Below are 24,603 nucleotides of genomic sequence, written 5' to 3'. Positions count from 1 at the left end.
GCTGATTCTTTTTGGTATTTTTAGTAGAGATGGGGTTTCACCATGTTGCCCAGGCAGGTCTCAAACTCCTGACCTCATGATCCACCCACCTTGGCCTCCCCGAGTGCTGGGATTACAGGCGTGAGACACCATGCCAGACCAGGGGGTTAGATTTTAACATAGACACTCAGTCTATAGCATGCTGTTTTCTTTTTTTCTTTCTTTTTTTTTTTTTTTTTTTGAGACGGAGTCTTGCTCTGTCGCCCAGGCTGGAGTGCAGTTGCGTGATCTCGGCTCACTGCAAGTTCCACCCCCTGGGTTCACGCCATTCTCCTGCCTCAGCCTCCTGAGCAGCTGGGACTACAGGCGCCGCCACCACGCCCGGCTAATTTTCTTTGTATTTTTAGTAGAGAAGGGGTTTCACTGTGTTAGCCAGGATGATCTCGATCTCCTGACCTTGTGATCCGCCAGCCTCAGCTTCTCAAACTGTTGGGATTACAGGCGTGAGTCACCACTCCCAGCCCAGGCCGTTTTCTCATTCATTGTGAAGATTGAAAACAAATGAGTCACTTGCTTTATCTCAGTATCTTTATTTCCCTGTCAGTGTATTCAATGACAAAGAAAATACTTGATTCCATAAATGCTCCCACAAAAAAACACTTCATGCAAACCTTCATCTCCACATCTTCCATCCACTGGAGAACTCAAACTAAAAAACGTCTCACATGTAGTTCTGCACATTCCTTCGCATTCACCTAGTTGTTTCAGATGAAAGTTTAGAAGACAGTGTAGGAGGTGGCAGAAGCCAAGAAGGAAGGAGTCTGTGCGTTTGAAGGAGGATCATATGCATAATCACCAAGAGCTATTTGGACTTGATAAAAAACTACTATTGTGTTGGATATACAGGAAATAATAAAGAAACTACTATTAGGTGTTTGGATAGACAGGAAATAAATCTGTTTAGAAATATAGAATATACACACCCAAACATATGCACACACACACATATTGGGCACATATCGGACTTTGTTACAACAGTCGGCTTTATGTTTACTGATACAGATCTCACTACCTGCCAGGCACCTGTGTTCTAGGCCCGTTAAGAACTGTCTCGGTGAGCTGGGCGCGGTGGCTCACGCCTGTAATCCCAGCACTTTGGGAGGCCGAGGCAGGCGGATCACGAGGTCAGGAGATCGAGACCACTGTGAAACCCCGTCTCTACTAAAAATACAAAAAATTAGCCGGGTTTGGTGGCGGCGCCTGTAGTCCCAGCTACTCGGGAGGCTGAGGCAGCATAATGGCATGAACTCGGGAGGCGGAGCTTGCAGTGAGCCGAGATCCGGCCACTGTACTCCAGCCTGGGGACAGAGCAAGACTCCGTCTCAAAAAAACACACAAAAACAAAGAACTGTCTGGGTGGTCTCAGAGGGGCCCCTCGGCTATGCTGCCGTCTAGGTTGAGCACTCTCGGATGAGTTCCCAGTTTCTGTCATGCATGGTCCTTCCTCTTCAGGGACGCAGACACCTTGCAGAATGCTGTAGGGGCGTCGGGCACTGGCCTTGACAGCGAAGCGTCTGTCTTCCTGCTCTCCATCCCTTTGACTTAGGCCACTCTCTTCTGCTTACAAAGTACCAGGCTCTCTACTCCCTCTTTTTCCCAAACCAAACCAAGGTGTTTTTACTGCTGATAAATAGGCCTGCCACTTGGAAGATAAACGTACCTTAGTTTCAGATCCTGTTGTCATATGAGTTTGTAGGTTCTAATTGAATATAAAAATCCAAATTTCTTTTACATGAAGTATCTCTCTCTCTCTCTCTTTTTTTTTTTTTAAGGAGTCTAGCTCTGTCGCCAAGGCTGGAGCGCAGTGGTGTGATCTTGGCTCACTGCAATCTCTGCCTCCTGGGTTCAAGTCATTCTCCTTCCTCAGCCTCCTGAGCAGCTGGGACTACAGGTGCGACCCTCTACATCTGGCTAATTTTTGTATTTTTAGTAGAGATGGGGTTTCACCGTGTTGTCCAGGCTGGTCTTGAGCTCCTGACCTCAGGTGATCCATCCACCTTGGCCTCCCAAAGTGCTGGGATTACAGGCGTGAGCCACCGCACTGGGCCTATCTCACATTTTTTTGTTTTCAGCTAATTATTATTACTTTAGAATCACTGTGTGAGCTAGACGGGAGACATCTTCATATTTTAAGCCATTGCGGTTTCTGGCTTCGCGCCTCCATTCATTCAGCAAACAGCTTTTTAGCCCTGGTTTGTGCCAGGTGCTGCTCCAGGTGCTAAGGATATGGCATGGCACAAGGTGGACGAGATCCCACTCTTGCAGAGTTGATGTTTAGCATTATAATGCAATAATTGGCTGAATTTGAGGTTTTATGAGTTGAGGGTGATGTTAAGAGATTTATCCTTTCACTGTTTCCAGTTCCCATTGTAGCAGTAAGAAAAGTATGAATATCTCAAGAGTTAATTCTGTTTTATGTAGCTATAAGGACATTACTACAACTTACAGATAGCTTAGAAAGAGAAGGAGAAAGGACAGGCACGGTGGCTCACACCTGTAATCCCAGCACTTTGGGAGGCTGAGGTGGGCAGATCACGAGGTCAGGAGATGAAGACCATCCTGGCTAACATGCTGAAACCCCGTCTCTAATAAAAATACAAAAAATTAGCCAGGTGTGGTGGTGGCGCCTGTAGTCCCAGCTACTCGGGAGGCTGAGGCAGGAGAATGGCGGGAACCCGGGAGGCGGAGTTTGCAGTGAGCTGAGATCTGGCCACTGTACTCCAGCCTGGGCAACAGAGCGAGACTCCATCTCAAATAAATAAACAACAACAACAAAAAACAAACAAAAAATAAACCCCAAAAACAAAACAAAAAACAAACAAAATACAAAAATTAGCCTGGCATGGTGGTGGGCGCCTGTAGTCCCAGCTACTTGGGAGACTGAGGCAGGAGAATCGCTTGAACCCAGGAGGCAGTGGTTGCTGTGAGCCGAGATCGCACCATTGCACTCCAGTGTGGGACAGAGCAATGCTCTATCTCAAAAAAAAGGAGGGAAGGGTGGGAGGGAGGGAGGGAGGGAAGGAAGGGAGGAAGGGAGGGCAGGAGAAAGCAGAACTGATGTGAGAAACAATAGACTCCAAAAACTAAATCTCATCTTGCAATGATTGCTACAATTTATTGAGCAAGTACTTACTAGATAGCTAAGTTTTATATACACTCTCATAATAGCAGCACTAAAAAATTGGGATTATTATGCTCATTTTACCAAGGATAAAACTAAGGTGTAGAATGGTTAAGTGCCTTGCCCAAGGGTATATAGCTAATAGAAGGAGATTAAAAATCAAGTTTTTTTTTTCTTTTTAAACTTTATTTTAGATTCGGGGGAACATGAGCAGATTTGTTAAAAGGGTATATTGTGTGACGCTGAGATTTAGGCTGCTATTGATCAAGTCACCCGTAGAAAGTGCTGTAGCCCTTGATCTCTTCCCTTCCTCTCTCTCCCCTTTTGGTGTTGTGGTGTTGCCAGTGTTTACCGTTTTCATCTTTTTCATCTTTTTTTTTTTTTGAGACGGAGTCTCGCTCTGTCACCCAGGCTGGAGTGCAGTGACGCCATCTTGGCTCACTGCAAGCTCTGCCTCCCGGGTTCAGGCAGTTTCCTGCCTCAGCCTCCTGAGTAGCTGGGATTACAGAGGCCTGCCACCAAGCCCGGCTAATTTTTGTATTTTTAGTAGAGATGGGGTTTCTCTCTGTTGGCCAGGCTGGTCTCTAACTCCTGACCTCGTGATCCACCCATCTCGGCCTCCCAAACTGCTGGGATTACAGGCGTGAGCCACTGCACCTGGCCTACCGTTTCCATCTTTGTGGATGTTTATACCCAAGGTTTAGCCCCACCTATAAGTGAGAACATAAGATATTTGGTAAAATTCAAACTCTACATGCATGTTCTTTTCTAGACATTGCTACCATGAAGAATAAACTGAGGAATTTTATGAGAATTGAGTCTAAGCTGACACACAACATATCACTAGAGATGCCCTCTCACGTTTCCATGACACCGTTTTCCTACCACCATGATGGGCCTAATGCACATTGATTTATAAGCCAGAGATTCCCTCCAGCTTGAATTGCACATTATGTTTTCTAGCTCAGAGACTGACAAACTATGGCTGCAGGCCAAATCCAACCCTCTGCTTATTTGTGTATGGCCTCTGAGCTGCAGTGGTGCGATCTCAGCTCACTGCAAGCTCCGCCTCCCGGGTTCCTGCCATTCTCCTGCCTCAGTCTCCTGAGTAGCTGAGACTACAGGCACCAGCCACCACGCCCGGCTAATTTTTTGTATTTTTAGTAGAGATGGGGTTTCACCCTGTTAGCCAGGACGGTCTTGAGCTCCTGACCTCGTGATCCGCTGACCTCGGCCTCCCAAAGTGCTGGGATTACAGGCATAAGCTACTGTGCCTAGCTTTTTTTTTTTTTTTTTTTTGTATTTTAGTAGAGACAGGGTTTCACCACGTTGCCCAAGCTGGTCTTGAACTCCTGAGTTCAGGCAATCTGCCCACCTCAGCCTCCCAAAGTGCTAGGATTACAGGTGTGAGCCACCACACCTGGCCAAGAGTAAGTTTTATGATACACGAAATTTACATGAAGTTAAAATTTCAGTCCTGTAAATAAAGTTTTATTGAAACATAGCCTCACATCACTTATGTGTTATCTATGGCTGTGTATATGCCACAGGGGCAGAGCTGAGTAGTGGTTTCAGAGACCTGATGGCTCACAAAGCCTCTCAGCCTTTTACAGAATAAAGCTTGTTGACCTTCACTTTGTAAGAATAGCCGTAAGGGACACTCCTCTTGACCAAGAACCTGTTCAATTTGCCATTCGTTCACTAGTTTCTTCATTCATTCATTCATTCTTCCGTCAAAAACTTACTGTTTGCTTACTATCAAGCTTTGTGCTAGGCACTGCAGTAGAGGAACAAATAAAACTATAGAATGCCTAGGAACACAATGGAAGGGGGAAAGACAAAGGCTGTTTCAGGAAAAAAGAATATGTGAAGACATGAAGTGATAACATAATGATAGTAATGACCCCCTTTAGTGAGCAACTCACATAATCACTTCTAGCATATGTGGAGCATGAAGCAAGCCTTGTACCAGCCCAAGACCACCTTATTAAAGGCTCAGAACCACACTTTCCAGTAGATTAATCACAAATCATGAAATGTATCGAAGTAGAAACAGGTTTGTAGTGGTCATGAAACTTATTCGTGGCACACAGTTAAAGAGTGCGGTAATCAGAACTCCTACCCAGGTCTACCGGGCCAGACTGAACAGGTGCTTTTATGGTTATTGAAATTTCACAACAATCTAACAGAATATATGTTATTATTATTAAAATAGATTTGATTATCTGTCATGCACAAAGACATGTCAGATTAATCTATTTTTGGATTAATCTGTATTTGCAAGGGCATTAGGGACCTGAGATGTTCTTTCCTTCCCAGGAAAACTTCCTGCGATGTCAGACAAGCTCTCCCGCCTTTGCCACACAATTTTCTGCCCATGCCCAGTTCTCACAGGTTTGCAGAGAAGGCAGAGACACCAGCAATAGATATTGATGTATGGTTTGAATGTATGCCCTGCTTTCTCCCCCTAAACACTGGTGATGATTCATCTTTTTCCCATTGTTTTCAAGTATTATTTTTTAGCAAGTTCTAAATGGCTAAATGTGTTTCCTGGAGTTCCTATTCCATTACATCTAACTTATGTAATCTTTTTTCAGTTTATTTTATTTTTTTAGACGGAGTCTTACTCTGCCACCCAAGCTGGATTATGTGCTTTGTCCGGAATTGGTTCCCTCCGATGGGTTCTTGGTCTGGCTGACTTCAAGAATGATGCCAGACTCTCGTGGTGAGTGTTACAGTTCTTAAACATGGTGTGTCCACAGTTTGTTCCTTCAGATGTTCAAGCTGGGTCCAGAATTTCTTTCTTCTGGTGGGTTCATGGACTTGCTGACTTCAGTTGTGAAGCCTGAGACATTCATGGCGTGTTACAGCTCTTAAAGATAGTGCTGACCCAAAGAGTTAGCAGCAACAAGATTTATTATGAAGAGTGAAAGAACAAACCTGCCATATCTTTTAAGGGGATCTGACAGGCTTGCTACTGCTGGCTCCAGTGGCCAGCTTTTAGTCCCTTATTTGGCCCCGCCCACATCCTGCTGATTGGTCCATTTTACAGAGTGCTGATAGGTCTGTTTCTACAGAGTGCTGATTGCTGTGTTTACAAACCTTTAGCTAGAAACAGAGTGCTGATTGGTGCATTTTTACAGAGTGCTGATTGGTGCATTTTACAAACCTTTAGCTAGACACAGAGCACTCACTGGTGTGTTTACAATCCTTTAGCTAGACTGAAAAGTTCTCCAAGTGCCTCCTCGACCCAGGAAGTCCAGCTGGCTTCACCTCTCAGTGACACATTCTGGGCTCACTGCAACCTCCACCTCCCGGGTTCAAGAGATTTCTGGCGAATATTTGTATTTTTAGTAGAGACAAGGTTTCACCATGTTGGCAAGGCTGGCCTTTAACTCCTGACTTCAAGTGATCCACCCGCCTCAGCCTCACAATGTGCTAGGATTAGAGGCGTGAGCCACTGCACCCTGCCCGAGCTAGGTAATTTTTGATTCAGCTTTATAGGCAGGAAAATGAGACTCAAGAGAATGATAATGCCCTGCCCAAAGACACACAAAGTAGTAAGTGACAGAAAAGGAGATGTAAGACTACATCTGTTTTTATAGAAATAAATACAAAGCAAAACCAAATCACTTTGTACTGTGAGTACTGCAATGTGTCAGTCCATGAACAAAATGCACTGTGTGCAGAAGCCTTATGTGTAGAACTCCATTCCTAATAATCTTTTTTCCTTTCTCTATCGTTGGAATCAGGAAGATTTTTTGTAATTTAAGATACTGTGTTTCTCCCTATAACTCACTCCATTGGCGGCACTGTGGCTAACCGTTTCTCGTGGCTCCCTCTACCTTTAACAAAGTGTAAAGCAGGTAATTGTGCTGTTAATTGGGACTTGGGGGATGTTACCTTTCCTTCCTCTGAAAGGGTTCAGTGTTCAAAGGCGTTTAGTCATTATTTAGTGATGAGTTAACACGTCTCCAGAATTTGGAAGTGAAGCTCAAACAGAAAGAAACAGCAGGACTAGATGGGCTTCCAAAGTGTGACTTATTTTAAAGAGATCGATTCATCTTTTACTAATTGGAGATACCTAGTTCCAATTAATTTAAGGTAGTGTCTCATCAAAATATGACCAAAGTAAAAATAATATTTTGCAACTCCATCAAGTTCGTTGTAAACTTTCTTAAGACAAAAAAGTTTTGGCCGGGTACAGTGGCTCACACTTGTAATCCCAGCACTTTGGGTGGCCGAGGCAGGCGGATCACAAGGTCAGGAGATCCAGACCAACCTGGTTAACACGGTGAAACGCCGTCTCTACTAAAAATACAAAAAATGAGCCGGGCACGGTGGTGGGCACCTGTAGTCCCAGGTACTCAGGAGGCTGAGGCAGGAGAATGGCGTGAACCCAGGAGGCGGAGCTTTCAGTGAGCGGAGATCACGCCACTGCACCCCTGCCTGGGCGACAGAATGAGACTCTGTCTGAAAGGAGGAAGGAAGGAAGGGAGGGAGGGAGGGAGGGAGGGAGGAAGGAAGGAAGGGAGGGAGGGAGGGAGGGAGGGAGGAAGGAAGGAAGACCTTTTAATCAGATGCCATGTGCACAGAGAACGGAAGCTTAAAGCAAAGATTTAGAAGGGGCGAATTTATGTCTATTCAGCGTAGGCACAGAGGGTTTTTGGTAGGGTGCATTACTTTTGGCAGAGCTGTATATTGCCCTTTGTGGGGGAAGGTTTGTTTTTTTTCCTAATTCAAATTTCACCATGACATGAACTCAATATTCTTCAAGACAAGAATCTTGAGGTCTATACTTCTCACTGCATGGAAAGCCAATCACAGAGACGATGAGTACTGCCAGGGAAGAACACGTTTTGGTTATTGCAGCTGAAAAGATGGTAGAACAGTTTTAAATCCACCTCCCTAGCTGACTAAAATTAGGGTTATATAGCAGGGAAGAAATGGAAAACAGGAATTCGGGATGGGTAAGGAAGAGGAGTTGGTCAACAGGCAGCAGGTGATCAGTTAGACAGTCGTGATGGGTGACGGGTCTGCCGTCTCATCATCCAGAGGCTGTGATCTGGTGAGTTTCAGCTTCTTGACATGGGGAGGCCTGATGGTTGGTTTCCTGAGAAGGGAACTCAGGTAAGACAAATGTACCTTTCTCAAGTTTCAAGACTGGGAGGGAAAATTTCTATGTTGTATTAGTCAGGGTTCTCTAGAGTGACAGAATTAATGAAATATATATATAAAGGGAGTCTATTAAGTATTAACTCACATGATGACAAGGTCCCACAATAGGCCATCTGCAGGCTGAGGAGCAAGGAGAGCCAGTCTAGGTTCCAAAACTGAAGAACTCGGAGTCCGATGTTCGAGGGCAGGAAGTGTCCAGCATGGCAGAAAGATGTAGGCTGGGAGGCTAGGCCAATCTCTCTTTTCACATTTTTCTGTCTGCTGATAGTCTGGCCACCCTGGTAGATTAGATTTTGCCCAGCCAGATATAGGGTGGGTCTGCCTTTCCCAGCCCACTGACTCAGATGTTAATCTCCTTTGGCAACACCCTCACAGACACACCTAGGATCAATACTTTGTATCCTTTGATCCAATCAAGTTGACACTCAGTGTTAACCATCGCATATGTTTACTCAAAAGTGCTGAGACCAGCGCGGTCAGGGAGACCCTAACCCAGCGGCGCTAGAGGAATTAAAGACACACACACACAGAAGTATAGAGGTGTGAAGTGGGGAATCAGGGGTCTCACAGCCTTCAAAGCTGAGAGCCCTGAACAGAGATTTACCCACGTATTTATTAACAGCAAACCAGTCATTAGCATTGTTTCTATAGATATTAAATTAACTAAAAGTATCCCTTATGGGAAACGAAGGGATGGGAAGAAATAAAGGAATAGGTTGGGCTAGTTAACTGCAGCAGGAACATGCCCTTAAGGCATAAATCGCTCATGCTATTGTTTGCGGCTTAAGAATGCCTTTGAGCGGTTTTCCACCCTGGGTGGGCCAGGTGTTCCTTGCCCTCATTCCGGTAAACCCATAACCTTCCAGCGGGCATTATGGCCATCATGAACATGTCACAGTGCTGTGGAGATTTTGTTTATGGCCAGTTTTGGGGCCAGTTTATGGCCACATTTTGGGGGTCTTGCTCCCAACACAAAAGAAACCATAAACTTCAATTATACGGGACAACTGGGTCAGTTTCATCTCTACCTTCATTTTCTCAGAGCCCATGTTGATCCATGAAAAGTTCGAAGAGGAATTCCATTTCTACAGTACATCGAGTACAATGGAGAGTAGAAATCAGTATTCAAGTAGCTACAAATTGATAAATTTGCATTCTTAGTTTAACTCTAGTAGTTGACTAGAGTAGCCTGTCTTAATGAGTTTATTCAATGCTATGTTTCCTAAGAACATATTTGCTGTTTGGATAGTCACTGATCTGCGGGGAATCAGCTCACAAAGGAGTGGACAGCCAGTGAGGTGGGAGGGGGACGTCAAGGTTAACTGTGAGGTTTCCTCCATGGCAACTTAGCAGCCTGAACGATACCTTTTTTGTTTTGTTTTGTTTTTTAAACAATATTTTGCTTTTTTGGTTCACATACTTCTTTTGTGTTGCCATGTTTAAACATTGACAACCCTGCTCACCAATTTAGTTAACAGGTCCATGTTCTAAATTCATTGAGGAACATGAAAAAAAGTGGATCCTCCTAGTCAGTATTTTGTTCCCTCACTGATTAAATAGCAGACACACTAATCTAATTTCCATTCTTAACGTTGGCTTTAGAGGAAACAAAATCATATCTCAATAATTGAAAAAGCTAGGCAGAAAGTAAAAATAATCAGTTTGCATATTGCATCTCCAGTTGAAGTGAAACCAAATAGGTAGAAGAGTTTTAGTTGTGTTGCTTACATCAATAGATCAACCATTTTAACAAAAGTGTAACTAACAGCAAATGCTTAAAGATTGGGCATCATTCCAAAATTAAATTCTTTCTTTTTTTTTTTTTTTGAGACGGAGTCTCGCTCTGTCGCCCAGGCTGGAGTGCAGTGGCGCAATTTCGGCTCACTGCACACTCCACCTCCTGGGTTCATGCCATTCTCTTGCCTCAGTCTCCTGAGTTGCTGGAACTACAGGTGCCTGGCACTACGCCTGGCTAACTTTTTGTATTTTTAGTAGAGATGGGGTTTCACCATGTTGGTCAGACTCATCTCAAACCCCTGACCTCAAGTGATCTGCCTGCTTCGACCTTCCAAAGTGCTGGGATTACAGGCATGAGCCACCACGCCCAGCCAGTTGAGTTCTTTAGATCATTCTATTTTGAACCATTCATATAAACTTGTTTTTAACGAGAGGTGACCTCCCTGATCTTCCTACAGCCTCACAGGATGGGACCACACCAGAGAGAGGCTCACGTCAGGAAGATCTAGCTACTAGTATAGGTCATCAATCTTGTTAATGAGCTGACTATTGCCTCTCTCTGGTGTGACATCCTCGCACCCTTGATCTCTACAGAAAGAAATCAGTGCTGGCATTCAATGGAAATCTCCAAATAGGCTTAATTGAACTTTTTCAGGGTAAGATGGAATGTTCAATTTTTAGCTTAATGATGATTCTGGGACCATAAACATACCAGATTTGAGTTCACTTAAGGTAATTATGTGGGCAAAAATAAAAGTGCAATTAGGTTGTTCGAGCCTTAACTAAGGGCAATTATCGAGAACACGAACCTCGAGAAAGCAGGTTCATTCTTTACATTGTACTAAGCTTCCCAGGTTTGCTCCTTCTATTTTCACCTGTCAGTGGGGGTAGAATTATCCAAGACACTTCCAAACACTAATTCCAGATAGTCTTTCTTTTACCAAAAAAAAAAAAAAAAAGTGTTAACTTTTTAAAAAGAACTTTTAAGTCTTTAAAAAGAAAGTAAAGGAAGATAGCTTTCTTAGGTATTCTGTCTCTTTTTTGTAAACAATGAAAAAGATGAGATAATTTTGGGGTGTATTTTTAGTACTATGTGTTGAATTGATAATATAGTCAGAATATAGAAAGGAAACCATGAGTTATAATAAAAGTTTGACAGTTTTGGTCAAGCTGATTGTCTCTAGTTAATTACTGATAAATCAGTTGCTTTCTCACACACAACAAATTCTATCTAATCATTAAAACATCCCCAGTGTCTGGAGCACAAGATAATTAGTCTGATCACTTTGGTTCTTATAATGAACGAATGAAGTTAAGTTTATGGCAAGCTCTGGACTGTGGCAGTGACTGACAAGATTAAAACAGGAGCCTGGCAATTTTTGTTTATGAAATACAAAATAATATCCATTTCAGAATTGCCAATTTAGCAAGGTTGCTAGTTTAATAAAATGAAAATACTTATTGGCAAAAATATTTGGATTTGTTAAAAATCTGAGAATTGTCTAATCTTTCATGGCAGGTGATCAGTGCATGGAAGAGGATACAGTTCTTCATCCTAGTTCTTCTCCAGGTTCCAACCTGAGTCTTTGTTCTACCTGAGTCTTTGTTCATGTATGAACATGCTATACACCAATTCAGCCCACTCTAAATATGCTATATCATGAACTGTTTCATGAAGGAGTTCCTTTAATCCAACGATTTCAAGGAACATTTTTAAAAAGTTTTTTTTTTTTTTTGAGACAGAGTCTCGCTCTGTCCCCCAGGCTGGAGTGCAGTGGCGTGATCTTGGCTCACTGCAGGCTCCGCCTCCCGGGTTCCCACCATTCTCCTGCCTTAGCCTCCCGAGTAGCTGGGACTACAGGCGCCGCCACCACGCCTGGCTAATTTTTTGTATTTTTAGTAGAGATGGGGTTCCAGTATGTTGGCCAGGATGGTCTTGATCTCCTGACCTCATGATCCACCCACTCCGGCCTCCCAAAGTGCTGGGATTACAGGCGTGAACCACCATCCCCAGCCTTAAAAAAAATTTTTTTTTTAAAGAGATGGGGTCTTGCTATATTGCCCAGGCTGGTCTCCAACTCCTGTCTGAAGCCATCCTCCAACTTCAGCCTCCTAAAATGTTGGGATTATATGCATGAGTCACCATGCCTGGCCCCAGCGAGCCTTTTTAAAAGAACGAATATATATGTGTATATTTTCTTCAAATATTAAATTTGGAAACAAATGTATCATACTTTTTTTTCAATGGAGTTTATTTGCCTAAATATAGGAAGTAAGACTACTTCTTCTAGACTGCATTCAGGAGATTTGTTTTTCCAAACATTTTTATTCATTTTACTATTTTTTGGATGTTACAAAAATTTTTTCTACTGAATCAGCTGAATCAAATGAATTTAATAAGTTAAAAAAAAGTAATTTTCAGTTAGCCATACACTGTATATCTAATTTCATGTTATCGTTGTATTTAATTCATGCAGTCTTCTTAGAAGGTAAATGTCATTACGGTTTTCATTTTATAGAGCAAAAAATGAAAGTTAATGGGCTTGCCCAACACTGGGCATCTATTAAGTGGCTGAAGCCATGTGTGTCTTTATTTCTCAGTTAATAGCAGAATATGTATAGTTACTGGTTTGAGCACTGGTGTTAGACACATTTGGATTTGAATTCTGGTTCCATCGTTTACTTCTCTAGATACTTAATTTTACTTTTCTAAATTAGAAAGAAACTTAAATTTACTTTTCTAACTCTTGGTGTATTCATCTCTAAAAGGTATAGTAATAATATCGCCTCCTAGAATACATTCACAAAGTTTCAGTGGGAAAATGCAAACAATGCGTTTAGTGCTGTGCTTGGAAATTTTTAAATTTTAAATTTTCAAAAAGTATTTATATTATTACAGGCATAAAGTAAACCGAAATTTAGCCCAGGGAAGTACTCGATGTTTTAAGTTAGTTTGTGTGTTATTAGCATGGATACATGTATGTAAACCCAAGTGTTTTTTTTTGTTTGTTTGTTTTTTAATAAAAAGGAAAGAAAGAAAATTCTTAAGACTCCTGGAATCTTGAGCTCCGAGACTAGAAGGGTTTTCCAAGAGCAAAAGGTTTATCAGTTACTTTCAAGTCTTGGCTTCTTAAGTATTACTAACATTTCAACACCAGAGTGAGAAAGAGTAAGTGAGGGAAGGAAAGAGTGAGGGCAGAGCGTACAGTGTGCTGGTGATAGGATTCTCAGAGAGAGAACATTTGCAATGGGACTTTACAAACCTCAGCTTTCCATAGTTAGCCTTTGTGTAGGATACATTCCAAGGAGAAATCCTATGCGATGTTTCAGATTAAATGGTAGATTCAAAAATAAAAACAATTGCATTCGTTTGCTAGGGCCGTTGTAGCTAAGTTCCACAACCGGGTGGCTTAAACTACAGAAACTGTCTCACAGTTCTGGAGGCCAGAAGTCTGAGATCATGGTGTTGGCAGGGTTGGTTTCCATTGAGGGCTATAAGAAGAAACCCATTCTACGTCGCTCTCCTAGCTTCTGGTTTTGCTGGCAATCTTTTTTTTTTTTTTTTTTTGAGATGGAGTCTCACTCTGTCACCAGGCTGGAGTGCAGTGGCACAATCTTGGCTCACTGCAACCTCCACCTCCTGGGTTCAAGCGATTCTCCTGCCTCAGCCTCCTGAGTAGCTGGGACTACAGGCACGCGCCACCACTCCCAGCTAATTTTTGTATTTTTAATAGAGGCAGGGTTTCACCGTGCTGGCCAGGATGATTTCAATCTCTTGACCTTGTGATCTGCCCGCCTCGGCCTCCCAAAGTGCTGGGATTACAGGCATGAGCCACCGTGTCCTGCCTTTCCTGGCAATCTTTATGATTCCTTGGAGTATGTAAGCATCATCCTCCATATCCCTGATTATCTGCCTTTATCTTCACATGGCGTTCTTGCTGTGTGACATCTGTGTTCAAATTTCTCCTTTTTCTAACCACACCAGTCATATTGGATTAGAGTTCCAGCCTACTCACTATGATCTAATTTTAACTAATTATATGCATAATGGTCCTGCTGCCAAATAAGGTCACGTTCTAAAGTCCTGGGAGCTGGGGCTTCAGCATGTGAATTTTAGAGGCCACAATCCACCTTAACAGCAATCATCACAGATGGATATACTGAGCAAATCCAAGATGGGAAAATTAACATCACAGGGATAATCATAGTTTTGTATTAAGTTAAAAACTGCTCTCAGAAAAAAGTTAACTGAATGATTGAATGGCAAGAATGTGTCTGGAAAGGCTTTGAGGGGTTTAATTAACCACAACTTTTAAAAAGCTGACAAACTGATGTGATGACTAAAAATATTAAAGCAAGTAGAGCCTACGTTACAAGAATGATAGTCTAGATCAAGTGAAAATGATAATCACCGTCAACACTCGTTCCAGGACAAAACAAATAATGCTCACTGATGAAAGTTGTAGCTAAACTCAAAGAATATTCAAATAAGTTTTCTGTTGGGTAGTAGGACAGTACTGAATCCCTCCTCAATGGAAAACACTTCAGCAGAGACGGAGAGCCATCTGTTGCAAATAGAAGAGGAATTTGGAAAAGTTTCCTAAGAAAGCCCGCACATCTGCACCATTGCCGATTGGTATTGAATGAATGGCACCTGTAGGTTTCTAAGTCTCTAGGGCTCTCCGGATTTTACTACCCATTGGTGAGCTCTGTCTGGCTCTCCCTTCTTCGTCTCCCAAGTGCAGGCAGTAAAACAGGCCTTGAGCAAGCAAACCAGATCCCTGGATCAGATACACTGCATATGTTTGAAATGGGCTGTTGCTATATTTTGGACCCACTTAAGCCTTTGAGAACTGTCCTACACTGGCTGTGTGGGTGATTCCCCAGATGTGGCTGAGTCTATGGTTGACTTTCCAACCTGCCTGATTCTTCCAAGTGCATTTCTCCTTTGATTTAGTCAATGAAGTGTCCAATCTACAGTACTTCCAAGACCAGTCATTTCGGGCTGAACTTTAATCTCGATTCCTTCAGGCTAGCAGGAGGCATCTGTTCGAAGAAGGTTAGTCATTCAATCACCCCTGAGCTAAGAAAAGCATTTTAATCTAGTAATTAAAATGTGGGCATCCGAGTTAAACAGACCCGGTTTTGAGTCTCAGTTCTATCTCTTATTATTAGGCAAGTCATTAAATATTGTAAGCCTTAGTTTATTATTTCTTCAAAATTTGAATGAAAAATTGAATTCTCAGCCTGTTCCAAGAATTAAATGAGGTCATGCATATGAAACACTTAGTCCAGGACCCAGCAGATAGAAAGCACTAGTAACTTATAGCCTTGTGAAAGAAGCAGCAGCAGATTGGAGGGAGACAGTGGAGAGGGAGATGCACAAGAGGAGAAAGGCTTATGGGCAGGAAGGATGTCATTCAGGAAGCCAGAGATGTAATATAATCCAACACAGAGCACCTTCCTAGAAGGGAGCAAATAGGCTTAAATGGGTTGAGACTCGGTCATACCGGGAGGGACTGAGATGTGCACAGGCTCAGCTGAAAGCAGCAAGAGGCTTTCCAGCTAGCAGGGGTATGGAATCCAGGAGTGATCCTAATAACCTGTAGGTGGGACTCGAGGCATTTAGTCCAAGTTAGGGAGACTTCATATGGGAACAAAGATGGATGGAGAAGAGTGGGGAATAGGCAAGAGACAGAAATCCACGCAGAGACAGCTACACTGCAAGTGATCTGCTCTCAGTTGAGGCACTTCATTTTGAGTCTAGAACTCATAGAGGCCTTCAGTGTCTGGCAAGAATGATGGGAGCAAAGCAAGACCCAGGCTGGCGAGAATTCAGGTATCATAAAGGATATGCAGACAAAGACCTAGACAGGGATCTCCTTATTAGAAATGAGAGGGTTGGTAATGAAAGAAGCTAGATTCATTAGGTAGAGTTTCAGGAGGTTAGCAAACATTGTGGCCAGGCACGGTGGCTCACGCCTGTAATCCCAGCACTTTGGGAGGCTGAGGCAGGCAGATCACAAGGTCAGGAGATCAAGACTTTCTTGGCCAACATGGTGAAACCCCGTCTCTACTAAAATAGAAAAAATTAGCCGGGCGTGGTGGCAGGCGCCTGTAATCCCAGCTACTTGGGAGGCTGAGGCAGGGGAATTGCTTAAACCTGGGAGGTGGAGCTTGCAGTGAGCCGAGATCGCGCCACTATACTGCAGCCTGGTGACAGAGCGGGACTCCGTCTCAAAAAAAAAAAAAAAAAAAAAAGATTGTGTCTGTTGAAGGAACTCAATAAATACTTCCTAAATGGTGTCACATGAACAATTTTAATTTCTCACCCATTAAGAGCAGGACTGTCCTGGGTTCTGAGGCGAGGCTAAGCCTACTAAAGGGGACAAAGTCATTACCTATTATGGAGGAGATAACTCTAAGGACAGGGTACAAAAAGCCACAGAGTCCCAGTTCTCATGAAAGCATTTGAAAACCTGAAAAATTATGAAAGACAGGGAGAAAGTCATTCAAATACCTTTAAGCAAGGAAGAGTCAGCTCCACACGGAAACCCACAACGGCTGTCACGTTTCATGGTGAAGCACGAAGCGGGTAACTGCCTCGACGGAGCGAGGCCAGTTGTCCTCCTGGTGAGGGGCCTGAGTGCCAAGGAAACCCCAGCCTCTGACAATATCCACGTGTTTCCTAGTTCCTCCGTGGTCGTCATTTTCAGGCAGAAGTACCTGTGGAAAGTTAATGTGTCTACTTAGTTACTCGGTTTTCTTCTCTTTTTTCTTTTTCTTTTCTTTTTTTTTTTTTTGAGACAGGGTCTTGCTCTGTCCCCCAGGCTGGAGTGCAGTGGTGTGATCTAGGCTCACTGCAGCCTCAACCTGCCAGGCTCAGGCAACTCTCCCACCTTAGCCTCCTGAGTAGCTGGGACTACAGGTGCACTCTACCAGGCCAGGCTAATTTTTGTATTTTTTTGTAGAGACGGAGTTTTGCCATGTTGCCCAGACTAATCGGAAACTCCTGGACTTAAGTGATCCTATTGCCTTGGCCTCCCAAAGTGTGGGATTACAGGCGTGAGCCACAGTGCCCGGCCTGGTTATTCGGTTTTCTAGGAGAAGTGTCTTAGGCACTGATGTGGCTTCAACCTGTTACTTGGAAAAGGACAAGCCTGTCAGAAACACATATCTCTGTGGAAGAAATTAGAACAGATTAGAAACAAATCCTCTGCCAAATATGCTAACTTTGCTTCAATACTTCATTTGATTTGAACAATGGAAGTGAAACTTACCTTGGACAAAATCAAGGGGACTTTACACCCTTGTCTTCCCTCTTTTCACGTACTTTCCCCTCTGCATTTGGTGGGGAAAGCTGTCCGCCTGGACAAACTCCTCCGACCTTCAGATTTGTGTTTTCAACACCTCCCTATCAACTGCATGATTTTCTGTCTTTTTCTGACCTGGGGAAAAGAAAAAAATGATTTTATTTTCCAGGCCACATGGCAAAATCTTTCTGGTTATCCATTGGTCTTTAATATAACATGAAGGCAACTGTCAATTTTTTTTTTTAATACTTTAAGTTCTGGGATACATGTGCAGAACATGCATGTTTGTTACATAGGTATACACATGCCACAGTGGTTTGCTGCACCCATCAACCCGCCATCTACATTAGGCATTTCTCCTAATGCTCTCCCTCCTCTTTCCCCCAAACCCCTGACAGGGCCCGGTGGGTGATGTTCCCCTCCCTGGGCCCATATGTTCTCACTGTTCAACTCCCACTTATGAGTGAGAACATGCAATGTTTGGTTTTCTGTTCCTGTGTTAGTTTTCTGAGAATGATGATTTCCAGCATCATCCATGTCCCTGCAAAGGACATGAACTCATTCTTTTTTTATGGCTGCATAGTATTCCATGGTGTATATGTGCCACAGTTTCTTTATCCAGTCTGTCATTGATGGGCATTTGGGTTGGTTCCAAGTCTTTGCTATTGTGAACAGTGCTGCAATAAACATATGTGTGCATGTATCTTTAGAGTAGAATGGTTTATAATCCTTTGGGTATATACCCAGTAATGGGATTGCTGGGTCAAATGGTATTTCTGGTTGTAGATCCTTGAGGAATCGCCACACTGTCTTCCACAATGACTGAACTAATTTACACTCCCACCAACAGTATAAAAGTGTTACTATTTCTCCCCATCCTCTCCAGCATGTTATTTCCTTTTTTTTTTTTTTTTTTTGCGATGGAGTCTCCCTCTGTCACCCAGGCTTGAGTGCAATGGTTCGATCTTGGCTCACTGCAACCTCTGCCTCCCAGTTCAAGTGATTCTCCTACCTCAGCCTCCTGAGTAGCCAGGATTACAGGCAATCACCATCACGCCTGGCTAATTTTTGTATTTTTAGTAGAGATGGGGTTTCACCATGTTGGCCAGGCTGGTCTCGAACTCCTGACCCCGTGATCTGCCCACCTTGGCCTCCCAAAGTGTTGGGATTACAAGCATGAGCCACGGCTCCTGGCCTGTTTCCTGACATTTTAATGATCGCCATTCTAACTGGCGAGAGATGGTATCTCATTGTGGTTTTGATTTGCATTTCTCTAATAACCAGAGATGATGAGCTTTTTTTCATATGTTTGCTGGTTGTATAAATGTCTTCTTTTGAAAAGTATCTGTTCATATCCTTTGCCCACTTTTTTATTATTTTTTAAACATTTGTTTCAATTCCTTGTAGATTCTGGGTATTAGCTCTTTTTCAGATGGATAGATTGCAAAAATTTTCTCCCATTCTGTAGGTTGCCTGTTCACTCTGATGATAGTTTCGTTTGCTGTTCAGAAGCTCTTTAGTTTAATTAGATCCCATTTGTCAATTTTGGCTTTTGTTGCAATTGCTTTTGGTGTTTTAGCCATGAAGTCTTTGCCCATGCTTACATCCTGAATGGTATTGCATAGGTTTTTCTAGAATTTTTATGATTTTAGGTCTTATGTTTAAGTGTTTAATCCATGGCAACTGTCAATTTTATTTATGCATTGTTTACTCTGTATTTGCTAAAGTTGCAAGGAAAAAATAGTATTTATTTTTAAACTACTTTTGTTAAAATTATTTATTTATTTAGGCCAATAGAGCTTATTAACCTGTTGATTTCTGAGGAAAAAATGGATATACTGACTTGATTATATGGTTATTTGAAATCTTTACTGAAGAAAAGTCACAAATTCTTCTATTTGAAGTTAAATATGAAGCTTCTACAAGTGAGTGGACAACCTTGTTGATTTGTACCTGTTTAGTACTTTCCACAAGTAACATTTTACTTGTAATGCTACCAAGATGTTTTTTTAAAGCATAAATAACAACTCTGTTTTGAAGGAATCTAAAATTTACATGGAGAAGCAAGAACTTTTCTATAATATTTTGTGATACCAAATTTAATTTAAGGAAGGTTATCCATTTGGAATTCATAGTCAAAAACAGGACAGACCAGAGCATGTAATACAGCTCAGTTCTAATTTTCCAAACGTTAACTTCATGTTGTTTCTTCCTTTAATTTTTATTCTCTTTAAAATATTTTTCATTATAATTCACAATTCAATAGATATCTTATTATTATGCAGCACTAACATATTTTTGACTTTCATTTACACATTCTACGGATATGTGTACTGTATGTGAATCACTGCGTGAAGAACTGAAAAGCAGTGAACCAGTCTGGCAGTTTGGCCTTCGTTCTACCAGGTGAGCATTAGATAAGAAACTGTGATGCTCTAAGGTACAAAGAGGACCCAGGTGTCCCTAATCCAGTCTTCAGGACAGGTACCCTAAAGGAGATGCCATTCATGGCATTCACACTGAGAAAAATGGAGGATGGGCAAGAGATAGCAAAGCCAGTAGGGGTGGGGTTGGAGAAGACATCTCAGACAGACAGAACAGCATAGGCAGAGAACAGTCTAGAGCCTTACAGGACACGTTAGAGTTTCAAGGCTTTATCTTGGGGAAAAAGAGATGCTATTGAAAGTTTTCATCATGGGAGTGGCACGCAGGGCTGCTGCGTGTTTCCACACACATTACGACCCTTATCGTACACATGAGGGTACCTGGGATGCATGAAGAAGAGTACTTCATTTAAGTGAGTGCTACTCACATTGCGGACATCTGATATTTATGTATTTGTTAGAGTGGTTTTCTGGTGGATGGCGATAAAATGGCTTGTTCTAACAAAATAAGTATCTTCTGACAATGTTTTGACAGATGGAAGTAAATTGTCTTGAGGAAAGGGCCCTTTAAAAATTTATACAAAGGCAGTGAATCCGGCTAGCAGCAGGCTCTGGCTGTAACCATTTGCATTTTAAAATACCCCTCTCATGAACATTTGGAGAGCGAATCAGAAGAAGGAGGTGGCTGAGGCTCTTACGTTGTCTGTGTGAGGCATGATGGTGGTTTGGATTAGGACATAAGGTGAAAGACAAGTAGATGAGAGAGATATTTAGTGAGGAGAATCAATAGGCCCTGACAGTTGAACAGATGTAGGTTGAAGACTCCTAGATTTCTGGCCCTTAATTTATCAATTTCACTTGTGATTTTAATAGAAATTAATCATCTAGCTCTCAGACTTCTAGCTACTCTCCCCACAAGCCAAGGGACTCCCTTAAGAAGACCTGATTTCTTTATTCAAGATTGAAATACATCTCTTGGTATTCTGCTTCAGTCAGCTTTGGCCTTTTTTGGCTGCCAAAACAATTGAAAGCTGCTGTGCAGTTGGTGTCTGTTCTAATCCTCAGTTTGCATTGGATCGTCCTATTTTTTCATTTCTCCAGCTGCTGAATAGCTGAATTCCTTATGATTACATCCTCCCCCTCTCTAATGCTCTCTAGAAGCTTAAGCTCCTGATTTTTCATGGAAATTCGTTTAGTTATTTCCTCTTCATTATTATACACTCTTCAATTCAACTCTTTGGAATTTTTCTTCTGTTCTCTGATGAGTTTATTGCTTTCTAACTTGGCCATGGCTGAAAATATCATTAACCTATGGCTGTTTTCTGTATTTGTCACTAATAACAATGTTGGAAATTTGGTTTGACTCCCACCCTGAGGAGCTAGGCCATGCGCACCCGCGCGCACTCACACACAGTCTCACACGCGCACTCACACACACTCACACAAACACACACACTCACACACTCACACACACACTCTCACATACACACACGCACTCACTCTAGCTCATATGCTTTGCAATTGGAAACACCACTCCTCTTCAGGCCTTTGTAAGAATTATTATGAGTGTTGATAGCAATTCAATTCTGATTAAGTTTTATTAAAAAAAAATCAACATTTCATGTACATTCAAAAGCGTTCCTTCTTTCATTAATTATATAATTGAGCAAAAAGTTATTTTATCTGAAATGTTTAAAGCCTGGCCATTTTACTATGCTTCTTTTTTGATAACTTAAATATCCCAATTTCTCTATATAATAATTTTTAATCATTTGACTTTGAGGATTCTTGCTGAATCCTCAATGGACGCCCACGGTGTCCATTGTGCGATGGACTGTGACCCAGAAGCATGTCTCACTTGACTCCAAAGCCCTCCTCTGACCAAGGACTGTGGAGACATCATAGTGTCTGGGAAGAGGCATCAGCTCAGACCCAGTGCCCAGCAATTCCTGAGTGGCAGGTGCCTGTAGTCCCAGCTACTCGGGAGGCTGAGGCAGGAGAATGGCGTGAACCCGGGATATGTATGAATGGTCATTAAATTATGATATCTGGGAGCACATATGTGTACCAAAGGAAGACCGGCAATCCCACATTGATGAAGACCATCAGCAGCCTCCATTTGAGGGAAATTTAACTGCCAAACAAATGTGTAACATGGATTTTTCTGTATGTGATGAAAATGTCTATTCCGCTCACAGTTAATCTCTACTTCTGGACACTCCTGCTTTCTATAGAAGGTGATTAAATTAGAAAACATTATCTGAATGTTGAAAGAGAAATTGGGTACCATAAAATTAATTATTGAATGTTGCCAATATCACGAAAATACAAAAGATGATTCAAGGTTACTATGAACACCTTTATGTGCATAAACTAGAAAACCTAAAGGAGATGGATAAATTCCTGGAAATACAGAACCCTCCTAGATTAACCAGGAAGAAACAGAAACTCTGAACAGACCAATAACAAGCAGTGAGATTGAAAGAGTAATAAAAAGAGATTGCTGGGAGGCAGAGGTTGCAGTGAGCCGAGATCACGCCACTGCACTCCAGCCTGGGCAACAGAGTGAGACTCCATCAAAAAAAAAAAAAATTTTCCTCTGGGTCTCTCAGGGGCATAGGGGACAAGGGGAAGGAGAGCATTAAGACAAATACCTAAAGCATGCAGGGCTTAAAACCTAGATGATGGGTTGATAGGTGCAGCAAACCACCATGGCACACGTATACCTATGTAACAAACCTGCACATTCTGCACAGGTATCCCAGAACTTAAAGTAAAAAAAAAAAAAAAAAAGTATTAGACATTAAAAACAAAATTGCCAACAAAAAGAAAGTCCAGGAGCAGACAGATTCACAGATGAATTCTATCAGACATCCAAGTAAGAACTGGTACCAATTCTATTGACACTATTCCACGAGAGAGAAAGAGGAAATCCTCCCTAAATTATTCTATGAGGCCAATATCACCCTAATATCAAAACCAGGAAAGGACATAACAAGAAAAAAAGCTGCAGACCAATATTCCTGATGAATATAGATGCAACATTCTTGACAAAATACTATCTAACAGAATCCAATAGCATATCAAAAAGATAATTCATGATTATGAAACCATGATCAAGTGGGTTTCATATCAGGGATGCAGGGATGGTTTAACATACCCAAGTCAATAAATGTTGGCCGGGTGCAGTGGTTCACGCCTGTAATCCCAGCACTTTGGGAGGCTGAGGCGGGCCGATCACGAGGTAAGGAGATCGAGACCATCTGGCTAACATGGTGAAAACCCATCTCTACTAAAAATACAAAAAATTAGCCGGGAGTGGTGGCAGGCACCTGTAGTCCCAGCTACTTGGGAGGCTGAGCCAGGAGAATGACATGAACACCGGAGGTGGAGCTCACAGTGAGCCAAGATCGTGCCGCTGCAGTCCAGCCTGGGCAACAGAGCAAGACTCTGTCTCAAAGAAAAAAACAAAACAAAACAAAAAACCCAAAAAACCCCACAGTCATACACCACATAAACAGAATTAAAAACAAAAATCACATGATCATCTCAATAGATGCAGAGAAAGCGTTTGACAAAACCCAACATCCCTTTATGATTAAAACACTCAGCAAAATCAGCATAGAAGGGACATACTTTAATGTAATAAAAGTCATCTATGATAAACCCACTGCCAACATTATTCTGAATGGGGAAAAGTTGAAAGCATTCTCCCTGAGAACTAGAACAAGACAAGGATGCCCAATCTTACCTCTTCTATTCAACATAGTAGTGAAAGTCTTAGCCAGAGCAATCAGACAGAGAAAGAAATAAAGGGCATCCAAATCAGTAGAGGAAGTCAAACTTTCACTGTTTGCTGATAATGTGATCATTATCAGCATATACCTGGAATACTCTAAAGACACCTCCAAAAATCTCCGAGAACTGATAAATAAAGTCAGCAAAGTTTCAGGATACAAAAGTAATATGCACAAATTAGTAGCTCTGCTATACACCAACAGTGACCAAGCTGAGAATCAAATCAATAACTCAATCTCTTTTACAATAGCTGCGAAAAAGTAAAATAAAATAAAATAGGAATATACCTAACAGGGGAGAAAAAAGATCTCTACAAAGAAAACTACAAAATACTGCTGAATGAAATCATGCACAACACAAACAAGTGGAAACACATCCTATGCTCGTGGATGGGTAGAATCAATATTGTAAAAATGACCATCTGCCAAAGCAATATATAAATTCAATACAATTCCCATCAAAATACCACCATCATTCTTCACAGAACTAGAAAAATATCATAAATTTCATATGGAACCAAAAAAGAGCCTGCATGCCCAAAGCAAGACTAAGCAAAGAGAACAAATCTGGAGACACTACAGTACCCGACTTCAAACTATACTATAAGGCCATAGACACCAAAACAGCATGGTACTGGTGTGAAAATAGGCACATAGACCAATGGAACACAATAGAGAACTCAGAAATAAAGCCAAATACTTACAGCCAACTGATTTTTGACAAAGCAAACAAAAACATAAAGTGGGGAAAGGACACCCTATTCAACAAATGGTGCTAGGATAATTGGTTAGCCATATGTAAAATAATGAAACTGGATCCTCCTCTCTCACTTTATACAAAAATTACTCAAGATGGATCAAAGACTTAAATCTAAAAATTTAAACCCTAAAAATTCTAGAAGATAACATTAGAAAAACCCTTTTAGACATTGACTTAGGCAAAGACTTTATAACCAACAACCCAAAAGCAAATGCAACCAAAACAAAGACAAATAGATGGTACTTAATTAAACTAAAAGGCCTCTGCACAAGAA

This window comes from Macaca nemestrina, chromosome 3, assembly GCF_043159975.1.
Source record: "Macaca nemestrina isolate mMacNem1 chromosome 3, mMacNem.hap1, whole genome shotgun sequence".
In the NCBI taxonomy this organism is placed as follows: domain Eukaryota; kingdom Metazoa; phylum Chordata; class Mammalia; order Primates; family Cercopithecidae; genus Macaca; species Macaca nemestrina.
The sequence above is the reverse complement of the archived record's forward strand: the minus strand, read 5'-3'. Positions refer to the sequence as shown.